Genomic DNA, 22563 nt, shown 5'->3' on the forward strand with positions numbered 1-22563 from the left:
GTGTCAGTGTGATTTAATGTAGGTTGCAGACACTGGTGGTGGTTCAATCTGAGTGTCAGTGTGATTTAATGTATGAGTGAGTGAGTGAGTGAGTTGGGTTTAACGCCGCTTTTAACATTATTCCAGTTATATCACGGCGTGTCAGCTTAATGTGGGAGGAAAGCCCGAAGTGATGCAGGTCTAAGACGGTTACCACTTCGGTGAAACCCACGAGCACGGGTATGGTGCTGACAAACCTAGAAACATAATTGGGGCGAACCGGGATTCGAACCCACAATCATAGGTTTCTGGCGTGTCCAGGGGACGCAACTCTGCACAGCGAATCGCGGCGCCTTGGACGACTGGGCCACCCGTGCCCCCTTTAATGTATGACGCAGACACTGGTGGTGGTATAATGTGAGTGGCAGTGTGACTTAATGCAGGCTGCAGACACTGGTGGTGGTTCAATGTGAGTGTCAGTGTTACTTATTGCAGGCTGCAGACACTGATGGTGGTATAATGTGAGTGGCAGTGTGACTTTTTGCAGGCTGGAGACACTGGTGGCGGTATAATGTGAGTGGCAGTGTGACTTTTTGCAGGCTGGAGACACTGGTGGCGGTATAATGTGAGTGGCAGTGTGACTTAATGCAGGCTGCAGACACGGTGGCGGTACATTGTGAGTGGCAGTGTGACCTAATGTAGGCTGCAGACACTGATGGTGGTACATTGTGAGTGCAGTGTGACCTAATGCAGGCTGCAGACACGGTGGCGGTACATTGTGAGTGTCAGTGTGACTTAATGCTGGCTGCGGACACTGGTGGTGGTACAATGTGAGTGGCAGTGTGACTTATTGCAGGATGCAGACACTGATGGCGGTACAATGTGAGTGTCAGTGTTACTTATTGCAGGCTGCAGACACTGGTGGTGGTACAATGTGAGTGTCAGTGTGACTTAATGCAGGCTGCAGACACTGATGGTGGTAGAATGGGAGTGTCAGTGTGACTTAATGTAGGGTGCAGACACTGGTGGTGATACAATGTGAGTAGCAGTGTGACTTATTGAAGGCTGCAGACATTGATGGTGGTAGAATGTGAGTGTCAGTGTGACTTAATGTAGGGTGCAGACACTGGTGGTGGTAGAATGTGTGTGGCAGTGTGACTTAATGTAGGCAGCAGACACTGGTGGTGGTAGAATGTGAGTGTCAGTGCGTCTTATTGCAGGCTGCAGACACTGGTGGTGGTATAATGTGAGTGGCAGTGTGACTTATTGCAGGCTGCAGGCACTGGTGGTGGTACAATGTGAGTAGCATTGTGACTTATTGCAGGTTGCAGACACTGGTGGTGGTACAATATGAGTGGCAGTGTGACTTATTGCAGGCTGCAGATACTGGTGGTGGTACAATGTGAGTGGCAGTGTGACTTATTGCAGGCTGCAGACTCTGGTGGTGATACAATGTGAGTAGCATTGTGACTTATTGCAGGTTGCAGACACTGGTGGTGGTACAATGTGAGTGGCAGTGTGACTTATTGCAGGCTGCAGGCACTGGTGGTGGTACAATGTGAGTGGCAGTGTGGCTTATTGCAGGCTGCAGATACTGGTTGTGGTACAATGTGAGTGGCTGTGTGATTTATTGCAGGCTGCAGACACTGGTGGTGGTACAATGTGAGTGGCAGTTTGACTTATTGCAGGCTGCAGACACTGGTGGTGGTTCAATGTGAGTGGCAGTGTGACTTATTGCATGCTGCAGGCACTGGTGGTGGTACAATGTGAGTGGCAGTGTGATTTAATGTAGGGTGAAGACGCTGGTGGTGGTGGTGGTGATACAATGTGAGTGGCATTGTGACTTAATGCGGGCTGCAGACACTGGTGGTGGTACAATGTGAGTGGCAATGTTACTGAATGTAGGCTGCAGACACTGGTGGTGGTACAATGTGTGAAGCCCTTTTCTGGTGTGCGCCGCCGTGATATTGCTGGAGTATTGCTAAGAGCAAAGCAATACTGCCAATAATGTCACATTTGTGAAGCTATGTTTATTAAACACAAAGGACGCAGTAGGACAGAAAGTCAAAGTAAAGATTGGATGCATATGAAAACATTTGCATCCATAAATGTGAATGGTTCTTGAGCAATGTTGTTGACTCTTCGTGTTTGCAGATTCACCTGAAATATCTGGCCTCCCATCCACGTACCAAGTGACTGAGTCAGCTACTTTAAGACTGGACTGTAGTTCATATACAACACAGGGCAACCCACAAGCAACAAACTACACTTGGTCACATGGAGGGTCATCTGTCGGTAGAGGAGCTGTACTGATAAGAAGCAGCATCAGTAGGAGTCAGGGAGGGGCGTACACCTGTACTGTCAGAAACACAGTAGGATCAGACTCCTCCTCCGTCAACATCGATGTCCAGTGTATGAATCATATTATAGTGTGATTCCATGCATGAAATAGTGATTTTGTTGGTTTACAAACGACTTTCCAGTTTATCTCGTGGCACAAATTGTAACATCAATAAAATAAAGATAAAAATAATAAACATTTATATTAAACGAGGAAAACAACCAAAACTCTTTATCTGCATGTTCAGTGCTTTTATCATTTACACCTTAACTTGATTTAGAAGAAGGAAATGATGCTTCGGGAATAAGGAATACGTTTGTATTATGTAAACATAGTTTCACATGCTGATCCACCTGTACTCTCTGGTGTTCACCTGATTCCCAAGTGATTCAACATTCCCCACTGTGAATCAGCTGTTGAGTGGTTTTGTCTCTTAGCTCTTTATGTGCATGTTCAGTGGTTTATCAAATACACCTTGGGTAGGAACTGATCAGATATAGACCTGCCCAATGAAGGTAATGACATACACTGAAAAAGGAAATGGATGTGGCGACACATCCCTGACTACTTAGAAACACTTGTGCTGTTTTAATAATAAGAATTTTAGGTTAAGTTTCCATTAAGTATATATGGCTTCATTTCCAGACCCACCTGCACTCTCTGGTGTTCCACTCGATTACCGAGTGATGGAACATTCTCCACTGTGGATCAACTGCACGCGTTTCACTTCCCCGGGCAACCCGTCAACAGCTAACTACACATGGAGCTATGAGACATCTACTGTTGGTACTAAGGCTGTACTTCAACTAAACAACATGAACAGAACTGCGACAGGACAATACACCTGCACTGCCAGCAATGCTGTTGGGAAGGAGTCGGCCTCAGTCACAGTTGATGTTCAGTGTGGGTAGTACTCCCGGCATGACTAAAATTTACACGACTCTCATAACAGGGTTTTTATTTACATGATTATTTTTCAGTTATTGTTCCTATGATATAAAATGTTTTTCTTTTTTTACTTTTGGTTACAGATTCACCAACAATATCTGGCTTTCCCCAAACCTACCAAGTGATTAAGTCCTCCACATTGTGGATAGACTGTAGCAATTATACAACTAATGGCAACCCTGCTACAACAGACTACTCCTGGGTCTTCAAAGGGTCCACTGTCAGTTCTGGCGCAGTACTTAAAATAGACGCAATACGTATGAACCAGGGAGGACGGTACACCTGTACTGCCAGTAATACACTTTCACCAAGTGGAGGGTCTCAACAACAGGGGGCAGCCACAGCTCATGTGGACGTGATTGTACAGTGTGACTGGCATGTTTTGCATGAATGTGGTATTTGAAGTAAGTAAGCCATTAAGCAAGAACATACGTACAAAACTCAAGCACCTGAGTACGGTCAGTACTGGGGCTGTTCTGAGAGAGAGTCATAAAAGAAAAAGGAAGACAGATTGACATTATACAGATGGATTCCACGACTGGGGATGGGAACAACACAGATCAGTGTGGATATTCAGTGTAAGCCTATTTATTGCAAAATGGGGTGTCTCAAGTAATGAATTCATTTGTTACATTTGTTAAACTCCCAGACCTGTCTGGTGTCTGACCTGTCTGCCGTAGACGTTGCATCAACCTGGTCACAGAAACAGGTTGAACTGAATGTTCTTGGGCCATACCAACATTTTCATCTCCCTTCCTGTACTGTCAGGAACTTCATGAACCAATGTACGTGCATTTCGTTATAAGAGGGCAGACATCGTTTTCGCAAAATACGCGTCTATCATTGAAGTTTACACTTTCACAGGCTACGTTTAACCAAATACATATGGTTGTATTTTTGCGACATATTTCACCATGATTTCATTTCTATGTTTGAACTTATGAAGTAATTTGACAAACAGCTTCTTGGTTTACTTTCTGTTGGACGTCAGTTTACGTGTGTCTGTTTATCTTATTGTAAAACCATTTTCCAGCTATATGACAGCAGACTGTACATTATCAAGTTTTGACCAGACAATCCAGTGATTGACATTGGAAACAATAATCACCGGCGTTGGGTTACGATGACATGTTATCAAACCGAGGCTGACCCCTGATCCATTTGGTCGCCGCTTTCGACCAGCATAGGTTGCTGGGAAACAAATCTACCACGGGATACATATGATATAGTACAGTAGTGAAGGGAACTGGACTGCTGTGTAATAGGATGGAGGCTGACAAATGGATGGGTGAATATATGTTTGAATAAATAATATAGAATTGTTGATGTACGTAACATTGACAAACAGACATGACTGTAGTGGCCAAGAGTAACCACGAAACAGAATAACATACACATACTGTTAGCACTAATTAACCGATTGAAACATTAAATAGCATGTCAAAGTATAGTCTGTCAATTTAGTCTCAGAGTAAAATGATGGATTCAAGTTAAGCCAATTTGACCCGGTTTGATAGTGCTAGCCCAGTGAGACAATATGCCACAGTTAAACATGCATATACCACTTAGGCAGAGTATACACACACCTTCGGGACACTCCTTCTTTCATCACCTCAATGCCGAGGGCCATAACGCTTTTTGATATGACGCCCCTGATGGTCGAACCACTGACCTTCAGTTCTCTTGGCAGACGCTCTTTCTACAAGACCACGGACGCATTCGACAGATTAGAAGTGTAGACTGAGATAAACTGTTTATAAATCGTTTTGCAACATAGCACAAGTTAGAAATTGACAATTGATACATACGTTGAGATTTAGATAAGGAATTCATTTATTATAAACTAAATGCTTCAAATAAACAGTTTCGCCTTCAATATCTGGTCTCCCGTCTACTCTTTGGGTGGTAGAAGAATCCCAACTGTGGATCAACTGCAGTAACTATACCTCACCAGGCAACCCGGCAACGACTAACTACACATGGAGCTATGGACAATCAGTGTTCAGTACTGGGGAAGTACTTCAGATAGACAACATTAACAGAACTGAAGGAGGACAGTACACTTGCACTGTCAGCAACCTTGTTGGGTCGGAGTCAGCTTCCGTCAGCGTTGACGTACAATGTGAGTGTTTTACTGACACAAAGCACACAATGTGAAAAAAAGAATGAATCTTTTTGGGACCAAACTATTACCATTGGCCTGCAAACTAATCAATTATACTCAAAGTCATAGCCTGTTTAAGAATAAATGTTATGAAGAACATTATGATTTAAAGTTGACCACGTAATTGTGATTGAAATACATATTTTTGATTTTGTTAGTTCTAATACAGTTACAAGTAATGTTCTGTTTAAGATGTACCGTCTATATCTGGCTTTCCCCCAATCTTCCGGGTGATCGAGTCTTCTAGATTGTGGATGGACTGTGGTGCACACATCACACATGGACATCCAGAAGTAACACTCTATTCTTGGACCTTCAATGGTTCCCAAGTCAGTGCCAGTTCTCTGCTTAGAATAGACGGCATCACTCGAGGACAAGCTGGACAGTATACCTGTACTGCTAGCAATACCCTGACACCAAGTGGAGGATCTGAACAGAAAGGAGAAGCAAAAGCTATGGTTAACGTTGACGTACAGTGTGAGTTATTCCATGCTACACTAAAACTGGTAGACAAGCCCATGTATTATATTTTGCGCAAGTTGTCTCATCCACGGTTTTTTTTCCTTTTATCAGTATAATATCACTTTTGTTAAAATGATTGCAAAGGGTATTGTTTTGATCATGGACAGAAAGTGAAAGAAAGTAAGTGTTAATGATAACACGCTTTTTGTTCCAATCAGAACAAAACGGTATTTAGATCAAATCAACATGTAATCAGATCAGAACAACACTCTACTACACATCAGGATATTTTGTCAAAAGTGAAAGCAAATGTTACCTGAAGTTTAATAGGAAAACAGTTTGTGAAATGCTTGGCTTCCTGGGAGGTGAAATAAACGTGACATTTGGGAACAAGACACTTAGGTAAGACATAGGCATCCCCACGCTAATCTGTTTCTTTATGCATGCAAATTTGAATCTTAATCGGATTGCCAAAATCAATACAGGGGAATTTCGACAAGACATCTAACATGACCATCAGTTTGTAGTCAATTCCCTTCCACCAGAAACCGCCACATTTGCTTAATATTTAGGTATATGCATGCACACTCAGAGTAACAAAGCACGATCTGTTTGACCAGTTCAATAATAATTTTCCCTTCATGTCGAGCAATCTTCCAGCATTCAGGTACAATCGAGGATGCACTTTTTAAAATAGTTTATAAGTTCCATACGACTCTGCTCAAAAGGTGTATGATAAGGATGACAACATTGAAGACGTTTTGTGATTATCATGTGGAGTACAAATTTGACGCATCAGTGACAGAACAATGTCCAGTGCAATTCCATATTGTGACATGAACCATATGGCCCTGTGTTCGTTTCAGGTTAATACATGATTTGCCTTTGCGTGTGTTTGTTACGCCTTCCACAGGTCCGGATATGTTCACCCTTTCACAAACATCGTGTATCATCATTATTGGATAATGATCTAAGCACACATGTTCATGGTACGGACGGACTCATGCCTTAAACTTTGTTTTTTGGTAGAGCTTTCTTATGATGATGTTTAACCACATACATGACTTCCTGAGACCGGTTTTAGGAAAGTGTTTCGAAAATCAGGAGTTGTGGAACCATCCCAAATAATGTTTATTTGTGTGCTTCATTACACACATATGCTGTATGTTTTGTCAGACCCACCAACACTTACCAGATTACCTTTAACGAGGAGAGTCACAGAGATGTCCACATTAAGAATAGACTGTCACAGTGCCACTACACCAGGAAACCCATCAGTGACAAGCTACACATGGACATATAACGGTTCTAGCGTCAGTAAGGAGGCTGTGTTGACTGTGTACAATATCAGCAGGAGTCAGAAGGGGGAATATGTATGCACAGCTAGTAACACTCTGACCCCAAGTGGAGACTCTCAACGGCAGGGTACAGCCGACACACATATCAATGTTGAAGTCGAGTGTGAGTATACGTGAACTACATATCAATATCTTACAGCAGTAGCAGTACTAGCTTATAGCATTATGGCAGCAATATTATATTGCATTACTATATCATAGCAGTAATATCTTACATCAGTAGCAGTTATACCTAATAGCAGTAATGCATTATGGTTGTGAAGTATAATAACAGTGCTATGATAAAGAAGTAATACAGTAATATAGTGTGGCAGTAATATGTTATGGCTATGAAATATAATAGCAGCATTAACAGCAATTTCTTACATCGGTAGCAGTAATACAGTATTGCAGTGATATCCCTGGGTTGTAAAATATAATAGTAGTACTGTGTTACAGCAGTAATATCATACAGAAGTAATATGTTATGGCAGTAATACATCTTGGAAGTAATATATTATAGCAGTAATATCCTATAGCAGTAATATCTTATAGCTGTGAAATATTACAGCAGTAATTTCATTTGAGTCACAAGTTCTAACATATTAGTATGTATAGCAGTGGGTGAGTTTGGAATATACCATGTCAGAACATTACTTGTGATCAATGCTTGAAAACTACAGGTTGTAGCTTTATTCACAAAACTATGACAACTCAACAACTCAAATAATATGTAATTCTGTTCTGAATGTATGGGAAAGTGGAATGGGAATGTGATATGGAGTCAGTCATTGCGGCCATAAAATTGCCAACTTCTGTGATGGGAATCGAACCACGGACCTTCAGAGGTCGGACGCCTTGTCCACATGACCAAAGAGGTTAACCCCGTCAGCAAGCTGTCACGGTAAGGATGTCATCTGTGGGATGACTCGACGCCCTGCTACATACTCCCCCGTCAACAGAAGGCACGTCCCGGGCCGCATAGAAGGGTACTGAGACTTATTTTGCTCAAATGTAACATGAACGTGCCCAGCCCCTCGTTGGGCGCCAATGTAGCGGCCATAAAATTTCCCACTCCCGTGATGGGATTCGAACCACGGACGTTCTGATTAGAGATCGGGCGCCTTGTCCACATGACCAAAGAGGTTAACACCGTCAGCAAGCTGACAAGGTAAGGATGTCATCTGTGGTATGACTCCACGACCTGCTACATGTACAATTTGATTGAATTATAAATGTACGGAATCCATCAAACATCATCATTAAATATACGTCTGATCCCCTTTACAGTTGCCCCTTCAATATCCGGACTCCCGTCTACTCACTGGGTGGTGGAAGAATCACAACTGTGGATCAGCTGCAGTAACTACACTTCCCCCGGCAACCCGGCAACCCGGCAACAACCAACTACACATGGATCTATGGACAATCAGTGTTCAGTAATGAGGAAGTTCTTCAAGTAGACAACATCAACAGAACCAAGGCTGGACAGTACACCTGCACTGTCAGCAATGCTGTTGGGTCGGAGTCAGCTTCCGTCAGTGTTGACGTACAATGTGAGTGTTTAACTGACTCAAAGCTCACATCTTCGTTAAACATGCCACCACAGAACATACATTATCATACCTCCATGTCGGAATGATGTGATCTGATTTGCCGACGTTATGTTAATAAAATATCATGTATCCTGTCTTGGAGGGAAATAAATTTCTCAGCGGGGAATAAATCCCGTATACCCCACCATGCGCATGAAAGGCTGCACGTGGATTTCTGAGAGGCAGAATAAATCCCCTGTAACCGCTTCGAAGCAAAATAACGCACGCTGTTTACGTGTCAATGTAAGTCACAAGCACACGCTAACCACCGCTCAATAGAACAGCTGTTTTCTATCAATTTAGATTTGTGTTTATTCTTTTACAACGTTTGCTTCTAAAACTTATAATAATTCATATATTGTGTAATCATATTCAATTTTATCTCAACAGATGCACCATCTATATCTGGTTTCCCGCCTTTCTACCATGTGGTTGAAGTCACTGATCTCAGGATCAACTGTAGGAACTATATTTCACCCGGTAACCCAAGAACAAACAACTACACATGGAGCTATGAGGGATATGTATTCAACACCATGGCTGTTCTTCTCGACAGTAACACTAACAGGCCTGCTAGCGGCCTATACACCTGCACAGTAAACAACGAAGTCGGTTCAGATTCAGCCACAGTCAGTGTCATTGTACAATGTGAGTTGTGATACTAATGATTATACAACAAGCACAGTAGAGGCTTTATGTTCAACCCTCAGGTAATCATGTATGATCCTGATCGTAGGATTCGTTTTGTTTGTTTGCTATTTATCGCCACTTCAGCAATGATTTAAATGCTCGAATCTGGCACCATGAGCATCGATCTAGGCAAATGACATGCATTGACAATGTCAGCGACCCTGTCCACCCGATCCCATTAGTCACCTCTAACGACAAGCATGGTCGTTGACGACCAATTACAATACCGTTCTACATGGGGTCAGAATCACAAATACCATAAAATGGCATTAATAAAGTTATATTCTAAAACATCCATAAGAAAAATATTAAAATTTGTTTTTGATAAAAAAAAAACATTAAATAAACCCATGTGATTAGACATTAGGTACAATTGAGCACAATAGACAATCAAAACAGGACATTATATATTTGAACATAAACGCATTTTGTTACCTGAGCAAGTTACAATGATCATCATTCTACCATGAATTTGGAAATTAATCGATTCTGATTGGTCAGTCAGAGGCTATTAAACCACACTAAAACCCCTCTGATTGAAACAGCTAGTTTGACGGCCGCATCACCGCGGAAGCTAATATTCACAGAATAGTTTTTTTCAGTCATTGCCGGTAAGAAATATTTCAATAATTATATTTACAATATTGCTAAATTTAACATTTTCCGTTCCAAATTTGAATATAGCGCGGTTAAATCTACAGGTAACGTAGCAGTACATTAAAAACACAGTATGTTTATCTTCTATATCTGATTAACTGAAAATTCACGATGTTCTCAAATCCTTATTTCAAAACATAGATGACAGATTGCTTTAACTTCATTTAAATACCTTCAGAATATTCACAAATCTATCTGGAAATATGAGCTTTATTCATATTTATAAGGTAACGAAAACTCGCAAAGAGCAATGAAGAACGAAGCGTTGTTTATTTCCCGATAAAATATTGTTCTATCATGATGTCATTTCTGGAGAAACTTGATGACGTCGTAAATTGGACGACGTTATCTTTGAGAAGGAAGTGTCTGGTGACGTTTCGCATAGATGTAGTTGGGCCGAACGATCGATATGACAGTCGGTATTGAGGGAAAGGTACAGATGATCGAGGTGAAAATTGAGAGAATATGCGGGAATTACCAAACTTAAGCTCCTGTTCATAAAAATGGACTTGTCCGTCATTGATGAGGTCTGATTGTATTCAGGGAATCATCTATATTTCAATACGGGTAAATGTTTTCAAAGCTTGTTTATTTTGTTGTTAAATTCATTTAAAGAGGCTGTACATAAGGTTGATATATCTTATAAGAAATAAACGACAAAATTAAACACTGCTCCCCTGATGTTTAGTCGTCTTGCAGTGTTTTATTGTACGATAATCAACGACCAAGAGTTGTTTATTTCTTAGATACAGAAAAGAAAAACAGAAAATTCGTTATTTTAACAGATCCTCCTTCTTTGTCTGACTTCCCATCGTCTTACGGAGTGATAGAGGCATCCAGAGTGTGGGTAGACTGTAGCAGCTACATCGTCCAAGGACACCCTCCAACAACAAACTACACGTGGACATTGAACAGTTCTGTCATCAGCACCAGCTCTGTGTTGGAAATACACAACACCAGCAGGAATCAGGGAGGGCAGTACACCTGTACAGCTTATAACACTCTCACACCAAGTGAAGGACCTCAACAGTTAGGCTCAGCTACAGGACAGGTTGTACTGGACATACTGTGTGAGTCGTGATATTTATGTCTGATGACTATCCTGTAAACGTAAAAATTGAAAGCATTAAGTATGATTCACAAGATAATCGAAAACATAGACATCAATGTTCTCCTTATACAAAGATTGAAGGGAGACCCGGAAAAGGACATATCTGCAAGGTAGACAAGCGTCCAAACTCTCTGTAATACTGGACATTCAAGGCCATGATGTCAAATATATTTTGTTTTGTTTCCACGGAATACAATCTGCCATACTGTGTTCAGTATGGCATAAAATGTTCAGAGAATACATCCTGTGTAATATTTTGAAATACATTTAATATTGTTTGACTGGTTTAGGCCCACTTAATTTAATTTCTAAACTAAGCTGTTCCCAGATATTCTATAAACGCATAAGTAAATGTGACCCCAGATGGTCTAAAGCATGCATTCACTGAGGTGTAACGATACAGTGGAAAAGGCCACATGATACTCTTTAGGGGATAAAGGGCTTATTAAGGACATACATCTCTATGAAATCACCGATATACAGAGAGAGGCAGAAACCTCGTCCCAAGGCACCCAAGGCATGAAAAGTGTTTCAGATTGACTTGTGTCCCTATACAAGGAGGACCCAGAGTTTTACAAACCAGCAACCAAAGCGAATGCCCTTCCTCTAGTTCCACTTGACCCGGTAGCCGTGGATGCTATAGTTGACGGACCTGGAGTTGAAGCTGTTACTCGGTTCACGGACTATGTCACAGCGACCTGGGTGAAGAGCGCAGTGTTGGACAATCTTAACTGGAACCATTCTGTCAATAATGTGCACAGGACGAACAACAACGTAGATGTCTGGCATAACAAGCTTCATTCAGTTGTCCAAATGTCATCCAAATATATTTGACTTTGTCAAACGCTTTAGGCTTATCAAACGTGAACTGTCCAAAACTCAGGTGAGACTGGTGCAGCAGAGTGATCACAGACGGGAGGCTGCCAGGACACGACAATACATTGCAGATGATAAAGGTCTTCGACAAGCCAAGGACAATTTGATCAGTGGCCGTGGCTCCCGTATGGAGTATACTCACAGAGCTGCTCGACTGTTGGGTGTTTGGGAAGGAGATTAGTCTTTGAATGTGAGAGATTATGATCTAGGACAAATATTTGGTCACAACTTATATTTGTTTTAGCATTAATATTTATAGATTTATGGTTATGTCCTTGAGTTAATACTGTGATTGCTGTGCATGTGTCATGTAATAAACTGTCAAAGTTTGCTATTGTCTTCAACTCCGTAAGTAAGCTCTTTGAATTGAATTTGAACCTGATCACCCCTCAGATCAGAATGAAACGACTAAGCCCACCATACAACCCATTCCCACAAGATCTAATAACAAGAAGTCGCGTTGCAACATGACATAACTCATTTTGAGAACATTGGGTTTAAAAATTCGATCAGGCGGGGTGACACCTTTTTGCTCAATGCTAAATTGTAAGATGCTTTGATAAAATATCGAAGGCGCCGACTGTACTTTATCCTGTGAAACAATACACTTTAGAATTATGTAATAATGGACTGACGTCATGTTGAAGTTACCTTTCCCGTGATGTAACGCATCCTTGGTAACACTCTCTCATGTTGCTATCAAGCAGGATGGGGCATCCACCTCAATACTTGTTTAATATTTTTATATTGTATTACGTGGAAGGAAATATGGCAAGATGATGTCAACAATCTCTCATGTCGCAGGCTTTTCACAAACATATTCAAGCTACATTATCCGTGCTATAACAGTCACAAAATTGCTTGAGATGAGAGTTGGTGCCTACAAAATATGTCTGTCTCTTGACAGAGGAAAGAGCATTCCTTGAAAAGGTTCATACCTGTACACCTGTTGCTCGTCGTAGTCATGTAGCAATACATTCAGGAAAGTTAAAGTCTCAAGTGAAATATCACCTTTCTCTCATCGGGGGCAAAAGAGGTATTTTCACGAGTGACTTAGTTCAGATCAAAACTATACTTTATTTCACCACACATGGGGGTTGAGGAAACTTTATTTCTGAAACATACATTATTATTTCCAGACCCACCAACTATCTCTGGGTTACCAACAGTGATGAACGTCACAGAGTTCTCTTCATTCAATGTGGACTGCAGCAATGTAACTACCCTGGGAAATCCAGGAGGCACAAATTACACATGGACACATAATGGTTTCACTGTCAGTTCAGAGCCAAAGCTTGTACAAGAGACCATGAGTAGGAACCAGAGCGGACTGTACACCTGCACAGCCAGCAACATGCTCAGACCAAGTGGAGGCAGGCTACACCTGGGGACAGCAAGCGAACCTGTTAGTGTGGATGTGCAGTGTGAGTTTGGAATAACGTATCATTGTATTGTATATTTCTTCAATATATGAGTCTTATCTGTTGAAGCAGATTCATTGGGCAAATATCAAAACAATGATTACATATTAAATGGAAATATCACGGAAAAGAAGTTATCTTATCCTCACAAGTTTCGTCCATCTTGGTTTATTTTTGTACCAAAATATTTTCATTCTTCTGTTAAGATGGCCAAGAGGATTGTATAGCCATCACACGATGCTATGTGTCGTTGGATTGTGTTGAACATCAGTGGATAGTCTGGTCAAGATCAGAATGTTTAAAGGCCACGCTTTTTCTGTATCTTAGTTTTAACTATTTAATTTCTCTTTTATCTTAGCTGATTCTTGTACTAAAAAATGCTCATTCTTCCTTTAAGATGGTTCCGGGAATAGTGTAACTATTACACCATCAGGATCACTGAGTATGGTTGAGGGAACTGGTCCTTTCACTGCCACCTGCACTGCCGAGTGTAACCCAAACTGCACTGTAACATGGAGGAAAGACAACATCCCCTTGGCAGGCCAGATGAGTCTCAGCAGTGTGTCCAGAACAGACCAGGGGGACTACACATGTCAGGCACAAAACGGCATTGGTGACTCTCAGGAAAAGAAAATCAGACTCACTGTAAACTGTACGTTATTCTTACAAGACAATCAGTGTAAAACAACTGTTTATATAAACACTTTCTTGTATGAGTAAACACGCTATTGTGTCACTGGATAGTCTGATCAAGACGTTCACAGGTCATCGTTGCATTGCCAGAGTACTGTTGTGTGGCGTCAGGCAACAAACACTTAATTACTTTTGATGCTCCCCTTTATACAATCACCTGGTGTCATCTCTGATTTTTACTGACAAACACTGACTGATACATCTGTGTGATCTTTATTTCAGCTCCACCCTCTGTACCCACAGACTTCCAGGTGGCTTCTGTGGCTGATACATCCGTGTCATCTCTATTTCAGCCCCGCCATCTGTACCCACAGACTTCCAGGTGGTTGTGACTGATACATCCGTGTCATCTTTATTTCAGCCCCGCCCTCTGTAACCATAGACTTCCAGGTGGCTTCTGTGACTGATGCATCTGTGTCTCTACAGTGGACCTCCAGCTTCGATGGTGGGGCTGACCAGACATTCACTCTCCTGTACAAGTCGGAATTCGAGTCTCATTGGTTGACATGGAACGACAACATAGCCGATCCAGGAAGTAGTCATCAAGTCGGTGTGCACATCCCAGGACTGACACCTGCCTTGACGTACCACTTCCAGTTGCATGCTACTAATGTGTATGGTGAAGGAGAGATAACAGTGTTAAATGCAACAACCACAATATGTAAGTGACACTTTGTTTGTTGCTTTACGCTGCACTCAGCAATATTCAAGCTCTATGACGGCGGTCTGTAAAAAATCGAGCCTGGATGAGACAGTCATGAGGATTAATCTATGCAATTGAGATACGATGACATGCATCAACCAAGTCAGAGAGTATGACTACCCAATCCAAATCTCCTACAATAAGCATAGTTGCCTGTTATGGCAAGCATGGACATTCACGGGTCGTTAGCAATACTAAGGACCCTGGCACACCAATGCTTTTTTTTTGTGGTCTGATCCAACAAACAATATCGTTGTGTTTAATTAACATTGTCGATTTATCACTAACAGAAAAGTAGTGATATATTTTCATTATTCTTTCCAAAGACATCACTCTTCACCTTCATCCAGAGCCAACTTGTTGTTAAACCAGGTCTGCTGTGAACATAATCTATTATTTCTAGCCCAAGCATCAGCCAGGAGCAAACATGGAATTACAATTGGCCTTGCAGCTGGACTCGGTATCCTGGTGGTGGTTGTCCTCATCATCCTCTCGGTGGTTGTCTGTCGGAGACGGACCCAAAACACTTTTGGTATGTAGTTGAGAACGTTTAGGTCTGACATGAGTCTTTTTAATCAAATTAGGTTGGGAGTTATGCTGATAAATTTACAAAAGGTTTCTATTTTATGCAATTTGTTTATGGTGATGGTGACTCATTTCTTGTCTGTGGATTGAAAACTTTAGATGGACCCAACACACTTCTTTTGGTATTTAAATAACTATATTTAGGCATGATATTTGGCTGGGGTTACGGATTTTCGGCCTTAAAATGAGGTTGGTGGGTCGATTCTATAAAGAAAATCCAATGTAAACCATTTAGTTGTATTTCCTCGGTTACGTAGGTAGAAATTTCTTCTTTTTTTATTTTAAGTAGGGGCGGGAGTTTGTATGATACAATTGAACAGGCTTATTATACTCTTTTCAATAGTTTATTAGTGGCAGTAAATGATGTGTTGATTTCAACATGTTACTTATTTATAGACTATTTTACAGACGCTGCTTTTGATATTCTTTTTCACATTTTACCATTTTAGAGTAGGCTGATTTGTATTATTGTAACCCTGACCCTAACCCTAATACCTGACCTACGTACCCCAGCCCACCCCCACCACACCCGAAAAAAAATTTGTTTGGCCATACCTATCTATACCTTACTACGGAAGAGCTATAAATGGCTGTAGTTTAACATACCCTTATATTCATTTTGGCATATTGTTAATTTGTAGGTGGAGAGGAACCTACCAACCTTCCAATGTAAGTATCATATAGCGATTTTTTAAAAGCTGTTAGGGCTTGTAAAAATCTGGTTTGGCTTATATACAAAAACTAATTGCCAACTACGTAGATGAAAATAATGATGAAACCTAACTTGTTTTTGAATTGGAATACCATAAAAAGATTGGGTATAAAGGTGATAACAATTTCCCTTGCAATCTAAACTCGTCGTCGTCATCCAAACATACTCTACAGTAACCGTGGTCAGGCATATTGAATACTGAGCAGAAAATGTTGGCTTTATGTCTTTATTGATAAACATTCTACATGTGTTCAGCTCCGTAATGGTCAGTCTCGCTGACCTGATTGATGCATGTCATTGCATTCCAATTGTGTAGATTGATGCTCATGATGTCCATCACTTGTCTGTCTTGTCAACACTCATATGTGTAAACCGCCGTCATATAGCGCATTAAATATCAAACAAATACATCTAGTCGTATAGACAACAAAACCACTTCACAAGGCAGCCCAGGGCAACTTGTAACAATGATTTTACCTGTTCTGCTGTACATCTCCAGTCGGACAGGAAGGTGACCAGATATTTCATAAGAACTTAATGAACACAACCTTGCAAGGCAGATTTCTAATTTCACATGTTATTTCTTTCCTTTTGAACAGATTCTAAATTCAATGTTTTGAAAACCGCCAGAACAATTATATAAATATATTGTCAAACACAAAGAGAGGAGCGTTGAGTTCTGTGCCTAAACGTTCGCGAATTGATAACAATAACACGATTCCGGTTACCTGTGAGTTTTATTATATCATGACCTACCCTTTCACAAACAAATAAGCATCTGGAACCCCTTTCAACGCCAGTAAGGGGAATCCCCTTTGTGGCGGATTTTTCCTTTTGGTTACGATTTCGCTTGTCGGTTTTTTTCTCGACTGTTTTACGCTATTCCGTTTTCCAGTTTGATTTCAATCCAGCATTTGTAACATAGTATGACCCAAAGTATTAAAATCTACGAAGCTGCTATGTTGACTTTATTTGCCCTTTAAGTGTCAATACGATATATGAATAGCTGGGTAAAGTTTAATAGGTCCATTGACATATAGACATTCTCTTTTTCTTATGCTTCATATTGCTATTTTCGATAACCAGTAAAACCTGTGATTTCTTTCTTTCCAACATCCAGGAATCCGTTCATGCCTTGGTCCCAGCCAATCCAACAGGGTAAGTTCAAACAACGCCAGGTTGATACCTCGGTCCCAGCCAATCCATTACGGTAATACCATATATGTTGGTTAATGTATGAAGACTTACTCATTTTTAAGAGATATTAGATTTGTTCGATGCACAAACGACACACTGGTATTCTGTGCGAACCGATGCTCATGAACGTATCACATGTGATGTCATAGATCCTTGACTCGTGATGCACCACTTGTCTCGTGCAGGATTATCGTTCCGTTTGGAAATCACGTGCAGCATATCGCGAAAAGAATAAAGATACACTCTGTGGAAACACTTCACCGATCGTTTTTTTTTAATCATTGAGTGGTACACATTGGAACCATCTCTTCTTAACATACACAATTCCCTTTATGTTTCTGTGGTTCAGATTTCCTTTGGCGGTGAGTATACTTAGTAAAGTGAGTAAGTTTAGCAGCGCAATATATTAAAAGAATGTACAAAAATGCATCTCATCTCGGTGAAAAATGGACCTCTATTAGCAACAGAAGGTGTACACATTGTGTTCGTGGACAACTGAATCATCACAATACTGTGAAAGCAAGCATATTGATTCACAATTTTGATTCATGATTCAGACTCAGGTCCTTTTAATGAAACTCTTTCTCTCTTGCAAAATGCACAGATGCACCTGATGCACTTATCACTGCAGACGAAGATCACAGCACGACTGCATCGGATGGAGATATAGGTGAGCGAAGACACACAGATCTTCAGAACCAAGACATAACGGAGGTCTCCCCGACACAGGGTACGGCGTCCTAACTGGGTGATGGTGTAAACAGCACTATAATCAAATTTCCAATCCCTAAACGGCCTCTCTTCGGCGAAAACAGATCGAGTTATCGAACGTATATTGTATTTAACAAAACGTGTTGGTATGAAATTATCTACGGAAGTGCTTCAAATACATGGTTTGTTTCGAGAGGTGTGGTTACCACTGCCGGACATATCGTCATTCTAAAATGTCATGGTGTAGAATTCATTTAATTTAGACAATGGGGTTGTTCCACTATTTAACAATATTTCAGTGTTTGTTTGTTCTGCCTGCATTTAAATGTGATCAATGAATCAATAGATGTATATGACATTGCATGGCCACAACAGTATGATTTAGCAAATACATAATCATGAAGTTCTTTCCGAGTTCGTGTTTTATAGTTTACGGTGCCACTGCCAACAGTGGGGCATTTTGCCAGCGACACAGCCCGTTGTGACATGAGCCGTTTTCGCATTGGCCGTTATGACATGAACCGTTTTTACATGGGCCGTTTTGACGTGGACCGTTATGACAAGCATGGGTTTCTGAAGACCTATTCAACCCCGGATCGTCACGTGTCAGCAGTCCTGTAAAGTATAGAGCCCGTTGAATTATTTGGGAAATAAAAGCTAATGACACTTTTGTCACTACATAATCACTATTTATTTCCTGTTTGTGATATACACATATCAGGCGTTGACGTAAAATATTTATGAAACCGGAAGTTAGGTATCCAAACTGAGTGCACGTATATCTTCGTTACAAAAGGAGCGAGAACCCAATCGAGATTTCAGGTATAAAGTTCATTGTACAAATATTTTCCAGGGGAAAAATAACCGCAACATAGAGTAACCTTATTTCTTCTGGCTTCACACAGAGTACAGTAGGTCAGTACTCGTCCATATTGGATTTGTACACAAAGATTATCTAATACCTGATTAAGTCCCTTTGTTCGGCCATTTTCCGAAGCCGTGGATCGAACAACCGACCTTCCTCCACCCAAAATGAATGCAGAAAATGTATATAAATCATGTCGAAACTTCGATTGGGCAAAGAAGGACTTAACCCTGTGAATGTGCGTGAGTGAGTTGGGGTTAACAACGCTTTTTAACAGTATGCCAGTTATATCACGGCGTGTCAGCTTAATGTGGGAGGAAAGCCAGAAGTGATGCAGGTCTGAGACGTTTACCACTGCGGTGAAACCAACGAGCACGGGTATACTGCTGACAAACCTACAAACATAATCGGGGTGAACCGGGACTCGAACCCATAATCACAGGCTTTAGGCGGCGTGCCCAAGGGACGCAACTCTGCAAAGCGAATCGCGGCGGCTTTGACGACTGGGCCACCCGTGCCCCCTAACCCTTGTCGAACTTGGATACAAAGAGATATACAGTTGTCTGAACATTAGTTCATGAATCTGCATCTTGTACTTACAATGGACGGTGACTGTCACATCAGCCTGTCCCGGTGGCGATATGCCATTATCTGCCGTACATCTCTACTGCCCCTGACTGGATCTCGTCACACGCTCGAGGGTGGAGATCTGATCGGCCCCTTTCTTCAACACGGCATCTCCGTGGTACCAAGTGAAGATGCTGGGTGCAGGGTTAGCTTCCTTGACAGTGCAGTCGATATCAACGCTGGATTGGTTGACCAGGGGCCCGTTCCTCAAAGCGATCTTAACACTAAGGTGATCGTAAGTCCCGTACTTTAACATAGGCTTATGATAATCGTAGCGCTAAGATCGCTTTGAGGATCTGGGCCCCGGAAGATAAATCTAAGGCATGGCTTCACGGCGTGTATTGCAACTGTTGGTGGATTTGCAATAATGTGTCATTCTATATAAGTCAGGAAATTGGATGCGATGGACAAGGACAGGGAAAGTACATGTAAACCCATGGAATGGTTCACAGGAGATATTTGTATGTGATATTTGCATGGAAAATGGAAAGTAAGTTATGGAATGGCTTCACAGGAGATATATTTACCTTAGAGATCTACAATAATGTTTAATTTTATATGTGGATTTTACACAAATATAAATAACATAGGATGCATCTGCGTTCAAATTTTAACAGTTTGATTGTAACCACGTGATCAAAAACACAATGATGATGCTTACAGGTAGCAATATGAAGATTTCTTGAGAAGTGCTCTTTGCCATTTTTGTAATTACAGTAAAGTATATTCCTTATCGGGCATGATTCGTGTTCACACAAACACACAAACAACTATTTTTGTTAATTACTAATCGCATATTTCCGTGATTCTGTTTCAAGTGGGATTTCTTCTGACGTCTCGATGAGTGAGTGAGTTGGGTTTAACGCCGCTTGTAACAGTATTCCAGTTATATCACGGCGTGTCAGCTTAATGTGAGAGGAAAGCCCGAAGTGAGTCAGGTCTCAGACGTCCATCACTGTGTATGGAAGAAGTCACGTGGAATTATTTAAAGACATTTTAGTTACACCAAGGCGAATAGTTAAACCGTTTAATCGTGTCGCTAGACAGTGCTATGCATTCGTCACCACTCGCCCCTTTCCGTAACCGTAAGAAGACTCGTCCCCCTATCGACGAATGTTATGTGCGAAAATACGACAATCCAATCAGAATGCGCGTATGATTTCGAGTTCTTTGTCAAATAATCCCTCAGAAATAATTTTGGATTTTACATATGTCTTGCACTTAAAAATATAGCCAAGGCACAGTTAAATGTGTTCAATCACACTGTGTAATTCCGCACGTGCCGATGTGCTTTCAATTGCATCTGAAATATATATAATATATGGGGAAATATATGTGAACCATTACGCAACGAGTTGACAATTGTTTTTGGTATGCCCGTTTGCGCGAAGACGGAACCCAGTCGCAAAAATGGCCACGAGAGGGGCGCGAGTTGCTATTCGGCTTGTCCCGTAATAACACGAGTTGGTTACGAATGAGTGCTGTGGACTCTTCTAAAGTGTTTTACCTGATAGATTCCTGATTCGGAACCTACCGCACGAACAACCCTGCCTGTACTACCACAAACTTCGCTTCTCGGTCATGCAACCATCTATGTTATAAAGGGCGGATCCAGCATTTTATAAAAATGAGGGATCCATAACAAAATCCCTGGGTGCCGTTTCACGAAAGCCTCTTAACCGCTGCGAGTCCTATCCCTGAATATTCGCTCTCGCCTAATGTTTCTCCTGTTCAAAATTTCTTTAATTCTCAATAGTGTCGCCATATCAGACGCTAACTTAGGATGTCGTAAACTAGTATAGGATAAGTTTTATTCCATACTGAAAGGCCTCAGGCCCATAGTACAATTCTGTTTTCGAGAGTGGTTACAGATCCGTTTAACAGGTCATATTCTAATTAACATAGCATGAATGAATAGAATGAATAGATATATTTTTTAGAGTATCTTTATCAGTTGTTGACATGATCGATATAAATCTGTGTTGAGTGGGATGTACATAAAAAGGCGGATCAATATATTTTCTTCTTAGATGGTCGTATTATGACAAAGTAAAAGGAAATGAAACCCATCTTCAATCACATTTAAACCACTTTGCTCACATATTCTCCATTCTCTGGCTATATTTCTGTGTCTGCCTACTTCGATCCTAAGTCTATGAGAGCTGCATCTAAATTGTGCTAAACTTATTCTAAACTTTTTAAAACTGATATCAAACAAATAGTACTCTTGCGAAATAGTTGTCATAAAAAGCTTGTAATTATGATTGCATTTTTCTGAACTTAAAACATGCAAAGACCATTTTTGTAAGTATATATCCTTAAGTCTTTGGCGTATAGTTACTAAAAGCGAATCTGTATTGTTAGGTACACATTGGTTATGCCAAACTTACCCATAGCCTCATTCATGTAATAACGCGCGCCTTTACATCATATACCCAATTGCGGATTCCATGTTTTTCATACAATAACATCATATTATAATAGTTTCTAGGTAATCTATCAATAGGCATTTTAAGAATTTTGAACCAATACTTGAGAATTCTAACATGTTGAAATATGTTAAGTGATACACGTCCACATTCACCAAAGACCATAATACTCGATGTTCAGTTTGTGTACGCCAAGGAATCGTTTACAAGCATATATATAGACCAGTTCAATAGTTCTGTATTCAGTATGACCCCTCTGCTCCATATCATTCACCCACCCATTCATTATGCACAATGATAAATAAACATATACATGTACACATTCTCCAGTTTATCATATAATGGGTAAGTTTCTCGGCAGGATAAAGCCAACGGATAAAAACGATATCCGTTGGGGTCATATGCGGATAGAGATGCAAATATCAAAGGTCAAGTAGGGACTACTTTCAGTGTTTATAAA

The 22563-nt window shown here is 40.9% G+C and overlaps 1 pseudogene; it reads left to right on the plus strand.

Annotated features, from left to right (window-relative positions):
- The first annotated feature begins 5255 nt into the window (after positions 1 to 5255).
- LOC139457022 (cell adhesion molecule CEACAM5-like) lies at positions 5256 to 16235 on the plus strand (annotated as a pseudogene).
- Positions 16236 to 22563: the final 6328 nt, after the last annotated feature.

This window comes from Haliotis cracherodii, unplaced genomic scaffold (assembly GCF_022045235.1).
Source record: "Haliotis cracherodii isolate W230 unplaced genomic scaffold, xgHalCrac1.p SCAF_12, whole genome shotgun sequence".
NCBI classification, from domain to species: Eukaryota; Metazoa; Mollusca; class Gastropoda; order Lepetellida; family Haliotidae; genus Haliotis; species Haliotis cracherodii.